The following is a 10,809-nucleotide window of genomic DNA, read 5'->3' as shown; positions in this document are numbered from 1 at the left end:
CTTCATCCGTCTCACCTTGGTAAATGTGACTCAGGTGATCAGCCACCTTGTTCTCCGTCCCCTTCTTGTCTCTGACTTCCCAGTTAAACTCTTGTAACAGTAACACCCATCGGATCAACCTTGGCTTAGACTCCTTCTTTGCCAGTAAGTACTTTATCGCAGCGTGATCTGTGAAGACTATCACCCTCGACCCGAGCAGATATGGTCATAATTTTTCTGGGCCTGATTTAGCATTTTTGACGCATAGAAAATCACGTAACTTTTTCCGTCAACTCTTTGACCTAGCACCGCCCCTACTGCATAGTCACTCGCATCGCACATGATTTCAAACGGCAAACCCCAATCAGGTGCTCTGATGATGGGGGCAGATACTAATCTGTCCTTCAGCAGCTGAAAAGCCTTAATGCACCCCTCATTAAAAACAAACTCAACATCGTTATGCAACAGATGAGTGAGTGGCTGAGCAATTTTGGCAAAATCCTTTATAAATCTCCTGTAGAATCCTGCGTGACCTAGGAATCCCCTCACTTCCTTTTGATTTGTCGGGTGGGGCAGTTTTGATATCACGTCCACTTTTGCTTGGTCCACCTGTATGCCCCTTTCCGATACTACATGCCCCAGGACAATTCCTTCAGGGACCATGAAGTGGCATTTCTCGAAATTCAAAACCAAGTGCTTCTCTTGACATCTTCTCAGCACTACATCCAAGCTCGCCAGACATGAATCAAATGAATCCCCGTATACAGTGAAGTCGTCCATAAAGATCTCGATGCAATCTTCCAGCAGGTCTGAGAAAATACTCATCATACATCGTTGAAAAGTGCCTGGTGCATTGCAAAGGCCAAACGACATTCTCCGATATGCATACGTTCCGAACGGACACGTGAAAGTTGTCTTCTCCTGGTCCTCGGGGTCCACGTAAATTTGGAAATACCCACTATATCCGTCCAAGAAACAGAAATATTGCTTGCCTGCTAATCTCTCCAGCATCTGGTCAATGAACGGAAGGGGAAAATGGTCTTTCTTGGTTGCCTCATTCAATTTTCTGTAGTCAATGCACATCCTCCAACCGGTGACTAGCCTGGTCGGTACCAACTCATTCTTGTCGTTCTTGACAACCTGGATTCCCGACTTTTTGGGTACCATGTGTACTGGGCTAACCCATTCACTGTCTGGTATGGAATAAATGATTCCTAGGGATAACAACTTCAATACCTCCTTCAATACCTCTTCCCTCATATTGGGATTCAATTTGCGTTGAGGGTCTCTGCAGGGTTTCGCTCCTTCATTTAATCGAATGTGATGCATGCACAGATCAGGGCTAATCCCTACCAAGTCAGAAAGTGTCCAACCAATAGCGTTCTTGTTCCTTCGGATGACTTTCAGCAGCTCCTCTTCCTGTTCCTTGATCAAGTTGCTGTTGATAATCACCGGAAAAGTCTCATTCGCCTCAAGGTAAGCATACTTTAGGCCTGGCGGAAGTGTTTTCAACTCCTTCTTGGGAACATCTTTTTCCTGGGACAGGGGGTTCTTTTCTGCTGCTCCAGTCGTCATCCCCTTAGTCGATCCAGGAAGATCTTCCTTGCTTGCCCCATAAAGTGTCTCCCTCGATCTGGCTAGCTCGGGCTTGGTGCAAAATTCTAGAATTGCTTCTGCTAGCTCTTCATCTGACAACTTGCTCGTATTCATTGCTTGGCACCAACTGGCCACCTCCCTATCAACAGCATGACTCATCTCTGAGTTCTCAATCTGTCCCTGCATTAATTCAGTCTCGAGGTATTCCTGGACCAAGGGGTTAATGATATCTACAGAATGCAAATTTTCAACATCAAGTGGCTTCTTCGTTGCCTCATCTATGCTGAATGTATATTTATCCCCATTGTAATCGAGACAGATAGTACCATCAAAGACATCAATGATAGTCTTAGCAGTTCGCAGGAAAGGTCTCCCCAATAATACTCCGCCAGACTCTACAGACTCATTATCGCTCATCTTAATCACATGGAAGTCAGCCGGGTACAGGAAGTCGTGTACCTTGACTATTACGTTCTCGAGCACTCCTTCAGGGCAGATGCATGACCTGTCCGCCAATTGGATCACAACCTTCGTATCCACCATACCTACTCCCACTAACCTCTTGTATATGGACAGGGGTAACACATTTATGGATGCTCCCAAGTCACACATAGCATGCTCAATTTTTACATCGCCGATGGAAATAGGCAAGGTGAACATACCTGGGTCATTGCATTTCGAAGGCATCCTCCGCTTCTGAATTACCGCGGACACATTCTCGCCTATCAAGATTTTTCCACTAGGTCTAGCCTTCCCAGCTATAAACTCTTTGATGAACTTGCTGAAAACTGGCATTTTCAAAGCCTGTAAGAAGGGTAGATTTATCTCCAGTTTCCCGAAAATATCCATAAGATCCACTGGCTCATCCTTCTTTTTCTTTGCCTCTCCTCGGTTTGGGAAAGGTTTTGGTCGTTTCCCGGTTCCGGAACATTCACCTGCTGAAGATTCATCGACTCCTTTTTTCTCTACCAATTCCGGTTCTGGATCTAGGAAAAATGGTTCGATTGTCCTGGGCAGCCGTTTCTCTAAATCTCCTGCCTGAAGTTCATCTCTAACTGCAGGGTTGCTTTCAACCGAGTTTCTTGATTCAGTGGTTTTTTCCTCTGTTTCCTTATCCTTAATGGGGGTCGTGACCTCTCTGTACCTCATGACCGGCCCTTCGTACTCCTTCCCAGATCTCAGCGTGATCTGGCTAATATTGGCTTTGTCAGGTGGTCTTACCGATGCAGGAATCTTGCCCTCGTTTCCCCGCATATCACTCAAGGAAGTAGCTATTTGAGACAACTGTTTGGCCAACATATCCATTGCCGCCTTCTGTTCTTGCTGCGCATCCTGAAGCTTGTGGACCACATCATTGTTCGACTGTAAATTGTTCTGAATGTGCTGCTGGGAACTAACGAGGTCGTGAACCATCTCATCAAGGTTCCTTGGTCTAGAGCTTGGCTGACTAGGGCCTGGCCCTATATTTTGGTTTGTTCCACTTCCTTGGCCTGGGCGAATGTGCCCTTGACCTCCTGGATTGTTGTTGAAATTACTTCCTTGACCTGGGTAAGGTACATAATGGGGCGGACGATGGCACGTGGACCACATATTCCACTAACTCATTCCTACTCACATTTTATTATAAAACTAATATATAAAAGTAGGATCCACGTCCTATTAACTTTTTCAACTCACTTTTCATTACATTTCTTAAACTCGTGACGGGTAAAGGTGGGATAATATTTGGGGGACGGAGGGAGTATTATTGAATAATATATGGACCGTTAGTTGCCCAATATTGTGATAGTTTCTGGGCCGATTCGTTAAAGCCCATGCAAGAGCAGTCTAGTTCTATCTTCTAAAGCCCACCTAGAGTTTGCATGGGAAATGGTCATCGGTATATAGATAGTGCTTTTTCTTTCTTACTGGATAATAGAAACATTTCTTTTCGTCGCGAAGTTTAAGAATATTGTTTAAATGGATAGTGAATAAAGTAAGAGAGAGGAATAGAGAATAAATTTAAGAGAGAACATCTTTTTAGGTCCACGAACTTTGCCGAAATATCATTTTAGGTCCGTGAACTTTGAAAATATCATTTTAGGTCCGTCAACTATAAGTTAATATCATTTGAGGTATTTTGAACTTTTTTCGGACGAAAATGCCCTTAAGGCCTTCAAAGAGCAATTTGAACAATTCTTCCGCCACTCATCTTGCGCCAAACACCTAGAGTCCAACAATTTTTTTTACTACGGTTTAATTCAATTACCATTCAAATTGAATTTATATATAATTAAAATTTGCCGTAAAAAATAGTACATTTTTCAATTATTAGATGACCAATTATATAGAGTGAAACGAGGATTTTTTAACACGTGTGCACAGAAATAGATCACTGCAAGCGCTTGGTCAAGACACCACGCTCCTTAAATCCACTAGAGCACAAGGTCTAGGAACTTAAGAGAACATAAAGTGCTTGGTCGTTGGACACACATCGACTCCCCTTCAAAAAAATATAAATCCCTCAACCCGAATACTATGAATTAGTATAGGGAAGTGGGGTCGATCCCACAGAGATGGACTCGCAAAGTAGTGCTCAGAGACTTTGGACAGACAAATGGCTGCTGCCACGCAACAAAAGGGTTGAGAATTTTAAACTAACTCTAGACCTAGGCAGAAAATGTAAATGCTAGACCTAGGACATGTTAAACTTGTAAATTCAGACTTCGACAACAAGAAACATAACCACTTCCTAGACAGTGTAAACAACTACCTAATCTAGCTAAACAGAATATGACTGAAAGTGGGGACCATAATTCCAAAAATGGCAAGTACGGAAAGAACTGCAGATTAACAAACTCTGACGCTAGCTCGCAGCAAAATGCATCATCTCAACCGAATTAAACTTGCAGATGAACAAAACAGAGCAAAAAGCGAGATTCGACAGAATATAGAGATTTGGTCGTCGTTATCTTGCTGCAACTCGGAAACACATCAGATCTGCGTACACTAGACGGAATGAAAGAAAAACACGTAAACTAAGCATGAAAATCAGATCGAAACTACTCAGATTCACGTCAGAATACTTGATCCACTCCGGATCCAAGACATCCGAACCCAACAACCAACAAATCCAGCAAATCCAACCAAAATTCTTCCACAATCCAACTCCAATCTCCCGGATCTGACCATTAACCTACAATAACTCAGTAAACAGCTGCGAAACGCATCCAACTCAGACAATTTAAAACTCCAAAATCTCAATAAGCGAAACGATCAAACCAGAAATCAACACAATCGCCATAACGGAAAATCAAACTTGCATTTAAACCAGAAACTATTCGGTGAAAACAGCGAACCGAGCTTCGAACAACGAAGCTCGGCAGAGTAAGTAAAATGCGGAAAGCGGAAAATAAATTGTTTCTTCGCTCCTAACAAGAGCGGTGTTACACCATATCGAAGCTAAGATGAAACCCGAACGTGCGAACTGAGATCTCCTCAAAACTAGTATCAAGTGTGTGTGTGGGAAAGTGAACTAAGCAACAGGCTGTGGTGAGGTCTCCCCAAGTGAACTAAGCAACAGGCTGTGGTGAGGTCTCCCCCCGAGAAGATCCCTCCAGCTTGCATGCTTCTGCCTTTTATAGATGCGGACATAGCCCTTGAGTCTTCGTAGAAATCCCTATTCTACCCTTCAACTCTGGAGCTTCCTCCGTCGAGCAATTCTCTTCATAATCGTTCACTAAATCGCCAGTTCCTCGACCTTGTGATTTTTTGGTCTTCTTTCCTGGACCTGGCGAATTCCTTCACACACCTGGCTTAAAACGTGCGTTAGTCCTAGTAAAATCACGAATTAAATCCCTAGACCCATGCATGAAATTAGCCTTATCATAGAGATAGTGAATTGAGACTTAGATACTTTATTTTAGTTTTTTTTAATCTAAACTGCATTTTAAGAACTTACTATAGGTGATTTGTGAATTATATTTAGTTTATTTATTTTGAAATTGGATAGCTATTAATTTGGATTGTCATTCGGAGTATTATTTATATGAATTTCAGAATAAGATCAATTACCATCCAAATTAAATTTAAATATAAAAATTATTGGACTCTAGGTGTTTGACGCAAGATGAGTGACGAAAGAATTGTTCAAATTGCCCTTTGAAGGCCTTAAGTACATTTTCGTCCAAAAAAAGTTCAAAATACCTCAAATGATATTAACTTATAGTTGACGGACCTAAAATAATATTATCAAAGTTCATAGACCTAAAATGATATTTCGGTAAAGTGACCTAAAAAGATGTTCACTCTAAATTTAAAGACTTTGTCACAGTGGACTCAAGAGCCCAATACCGTTAAAGCCTATGCGAGAGTAGGCTAGTTCTAACTTCTAAAGCCCACCTAGAGTTTGAATGGAAAGTTGGTCTTATTAACTTATGAGTTTAGTTATATTTTATTTATTGATTTATTATTTGATTAATGAAGCTTGAGTATAATTATTAAAAATTCAAAATCATTATTGGGTGTGAATATGATGGAGAGATTCGAGAATTTGATGTGGGATCGGACAGCGACGGGCACCGAGTAGTAGGGGCTGCCGGAGGCGGAGTTAATGAGCGGTCGGACGAGGAACTTCCGAGGGAGAGAGAGAGGAGAAACGAAATTTGAGAGAGTTGGATGGAGTGAGAGGAGATGACATGAGACGGCGACGGCGGATAACAGCCGACGCATACATAGCCGTAGGCGGCGGCGTGATTTGGAGCAGCAGCAACAAACAGCAGCGGCGACTGTGCACTGGTTGTCACGAATTCGACGACAGCTCTGTGTTGCCGAGAAAGAGAAAGGAGAGTTCTTGCGCGATGCGAAGATGGATGAACGGGCTGAACACGGAGCGGCAAGAATACGAAAGCATCAGCGAAGGTGCTGTAATTCGAAGCGTGGGGCAGCAGCGAAGGAGAGACCAGGCTGAACGGAGGCGGCGCAAATCGCCGAGAGGGAGAAAAAGAAGAAAAAAAGTTAGCATCGAATTGAGGAGAGGAAACTGATTTGGGTGCTTACTGTGAGAAAGAGAATGCGATGTGAATTTGGGTATTTTCCTGATTTGGATTTGAGAAAGAGAGGTTAGGGTATGCAAATTTGGGACCCTCTGATTTTACACAAGAAAGAGGAGAGAGAAGAGAAGGATTGGGGTGTTTTGGCGTGTGAGAAGAAATTGAAGATAGAAGGGGGATTTTGGAGAAGAAAGAATTTTGGAGTGTTAGAGCATCCAAAATAGAGGTGAGCGCACCGGCTCGCCGATTTTTGGCGCTCGCCGGTCCGCTCGCCGAACTATTGCAGCCGGCAAGCGCCAAATCGTCGAGAATTTCGGTGAGCGCACGCCGATTCCCGGGTGCTCGCCGATCGGCTCGCCCCTATTGCAGCCTCCCTATCGACGAGCGACCGACGAGCACAATTTTGTTTTTTTTTTAAATTTTCGAAATTCTATATATACGCGATTTGAACTTCATTTTCATTCGCACCACTTGTTTAACGAGTACTCTCTCTATCTTAATTTCTGTACAAAAGCAACAACGAAAAATGGATCTCAACAACGAGCCTACTCCAGGGACGAGCGAGTCTCAAACGAGCGGGTCTCAAACTCCCACGGTCCCCGTGGGAGGTGGATGGGGTCAGATGCCCGGGTACTACAACAACATGTACCCTTGGCAGCAGATGATGCCCGGGATGGCATCCGGGGGTGGTATGCCGGGATGGTAGGGGATGCCGAGGGATCCGACGATGCAGGGCGGGCCGGCGGTTCTGAGCGGGCAGGGGGTACCGGGGATGCAACCCGGGATGCCGATGATGCCGGGGTGGGCACCCGAGGATGCAGGGGACGCCGGGGGCCGGGGATGCAGGGGACGCCGGGAGGGGAGGGGACAACGTCTATCGCCCCACACTTGATTTTGTTACTGCTTCTTCGCACACATCGACCCCTGCGGAGACGCAGTTCACTAGCTTTGAGACCTTCTCCTTAGAGAAGTTGGGACTAGATCTCGGGGATGCGGGCACTCCCGTTCAAACGGGGGGAGTAGGGCGGGGTCGGGGCGCGCCTAAGAAGAAGAAGGGGAAGAGGGTGGTCGGCGAGTCGTCGCAGCCGGCTTGTGACGACAGCCAGCCACGGAGGAAGTGGATGGACGCGGAAAACGTCGCGCTGTCCAAGGCGTGGGTGAGTGTTTGCGATGAGCCCCTCGCCTCAAACAATCAGAGGATCCTCAACTTGTGGGCTAAAATAACAGCAGCCTACAAGGCATTTTGCCCGGAGGATGAGGATACGCAGCGGGGAGGAGTGCCGAAAGGCGTGAGACCGAATCCGGTCTGGGGTCTCCCGATTTTCGGGGTTGTACACCAACGCCCTCCGAATGAAGTCTAGTGGCCAAACTGACGAGGACTGCATGAGGAAGGCGGAGAAAGAGTTCCCCGTGCCCGGGCTTTACAAGGACTTCACCTACTGGAACTGCTACGAGATGCTAATGGATTCCGAGAAGTTTCGGGCAGGTGTCGATGCGGGCTGGCCGAAGAAGCAGCGCCTGAACTATTCAGGTGATTACGCCGGCGGTAGCAGCGGCGGTTCCCACGACCTCCCCGAAGATGCTCAGGAGACCCCGTCCCCTCCCGCGTTTACTCGCCGCACTCGCCCGGTTGGTCAAAGGCAGGTGCAACGCGCTCGCCAGAGGTCCCAGGAGGTTCAGTCGGCATCCCCCTGTTGGCAGCTCGACAGCCGACCTCGTCATGTTGGCGCGTCAACAAGCGCGGGCTCAGATGATCAAGATCATAGATCAATGGAAGAATGCAACTGACCCCGAGGAGAATAGTTTTTTCACGTCGTGCTCGTGAGCATGCGAGAGGATTTGAATCCCGGCGCGGCACAGGTGGGGGGCTCTGACGTGGGCTCAGATGCCGCAGATTTGGGGGTCCCGGATAGCGGCGACGACGGCGACGAGTGAGGCGGCGGCGGAGGCGGGGGGCTCGTGCATGGATTAGGAGTTTTTTTTAAGTAATGTAATTTTTTTATTTGATTTTTTTTAATTAATGTACTTTTTAAAATTTTAATATTATTATTGAATTTTCTCGTATATGTGTCGTAAATTTAATTCTGTATTTTGTGTGATTGTTTAATTATTTGTTTTTAGTGCTGATGATGTGGTTGGGCTATGGCTGAGCTATTGTTTGTCCAGTTGCTTGTCCTGCTAATGTGGCAGGAGGAATTTAGTGCTGCTGATGTGGCAGAGGAGTTTGTGGCTGGGCTATGGCTGAGCTATTGCTTGTCCACGAACTATTGTGGATGCTCTTAGCTCTATTCATTTTTTTGTTGGTTGTTGGGCCGTTAAGTTTTGATCCAAGCAATATGGATAAATAGTAGTTTGGGCCGGAGTTTATGATTAAAGAGGTTGAGTTAATGATTTAATTAGGAGACTTGGCGGCTTGTTTATTTGAGTTGGAGTGGAATTTGAATACGAGAATGATGAGAGCTCGGGCGGAGATAATAGAAGGATGAATACGATGTGTGCTAAAGTCATAAAAAATTTAGAATTTTCTAAAAGGGATCGAAGGGTAAGATTTATACGTGTAGAAATTAAATTATATTCTTAAAGCCTAATTTTTGCATATTATGTACTTTTAAAAAGGTTGATTTTTGCATGCTATTTGAGATCGGAATGGAAAGACGAGTTGCGGATTTTAAGCGAATGAGGTGGCTTTCTTTTAAATAAGTACTATATCCTAATTATATTTATTTTTCAAATGATGAGAAATATGTTTGTCATGCCATGTTTTGTATTGCTTTGGGACCTATCTGAAGTGGCTTTTGCCATGTATAGTTAATTGAATTCGGGTCTGACTAGGGAGTGAGTCTTAGAGATGGTAATCGAGAGAGACTGAACTCGTATTGATCGACATTGGGAACACAGAGATTAGGGAGTAGAAAGGTTACGTATATTGCTTTATTGATTTACAGAGATGTACATCATCAATTATATAGGAATAATTGGTCACTATCTATGGAAATTGTATCAAGCTATTCTAGGAAATTATATTCTTTGATATCAATCAATTATTCTCACAATCTTCTCCTCCCATTGATTCCGTTAATTGATTCCTTGCCATACTTTGACACTCCCCCTCAAGTTGAGAAACGGTATCTCCGATACTCAACTTGTCCAGAATTTCTTTGAAGACTTTTGGATGCACTGCTTTGGTGAGGATGTCTGCAAGTTGCTCTTCTGACCGAATGAATGGGAACTCTATGATTCTTCCTTCGAGTTTCTCTTTGATGAAGTGGCGATCAACTTCAACATGTTTGGTTCGATCGTGTTGTACTGGATTTTCCGAAATGCTGATTGCCGCTTTGTTGTCACAGAACAATTTACTCTTCCGTGTGGGTGGGAACCCAATTTCTGTCAACAATCTCCTTAGCCACATGATTTCCATTAGTCCACTTTTGATTCCTCGAAATTCTACCTCTGCTCTTGATAGAGCAACCACCTTCTGTTTCTTGCTTCTCCAAGTGACTAAGTTCCCTCCTATGAATGTGAAGTATCCCCCGGTGGATTTTCTATCAATTGGATTGCTAGCCCAGTCAGCATCAGTATATCCATCGATTTCCAGATCATCTCTTTTAGCTAGGAACACTCCATAGCCAATAGTTCCTTTTAGGTATCTCACGATCCTCAACGCAGCCTCCATATGGTCGACTTGAGGTCGGTGCATAAACTGGCTAATAATGCCGACCGCATAGGTTATGTCGGGTCTAGTGTGTGAGAGGTAGATGAGTCTCCCCACTAGTCGTTGGTATCTCTCTCGGTCTGCAAGCTCAGCTCCCTCTTCCATCTTCAATCCATGATTGGGGATCATCGGAGTTTCTGCAGGCTTGCAGTCTAGCAACCCAGTTTCTGCAAGAAGGTCTAGTACATACTTTTTCTGCCTTAGAAATATTCCGTGTCTGGATCTCAACACTTCAATTCCAAGGAAGTACTTTAGTGCTCCTAGATCTTTCATCTCAAATTCTTTGGCCAGATTTTCCCTCAAGTTTTGGATTTCTTCAGTATCGTCTCCAGTAATGATCATGTCGTCCACATAGATGATTAGACATGTCACTTTTCCATCCCTTCTCTTGGTGAAGAGTGTATGATCTGAATGGCTTTGCTTAAAACCGTGTTTGAACATTGCTTGACAGAATCTCCCAAACCAGAATCTCCATCTCCATTGTTCCTGTTC

This window comes from Salvia splendens, chromosome 22, assembly GCF_004379255.2.
Source record: "Salvia splendens isolate huo1 chromosome 22, SspV2, whole genome shotgun sequence".
Lineage (NCBI taxonomy): Eukaryota > Viridiplantae > Streptophyta > Magnoliopsida > Lamiales > Lamiaceae > Salvia > Salvia splendens.
The sequence above is the reverse complement of the archived record's forward strand: the minus strand, read 5'-3'. Positions refer to the sequence as shown.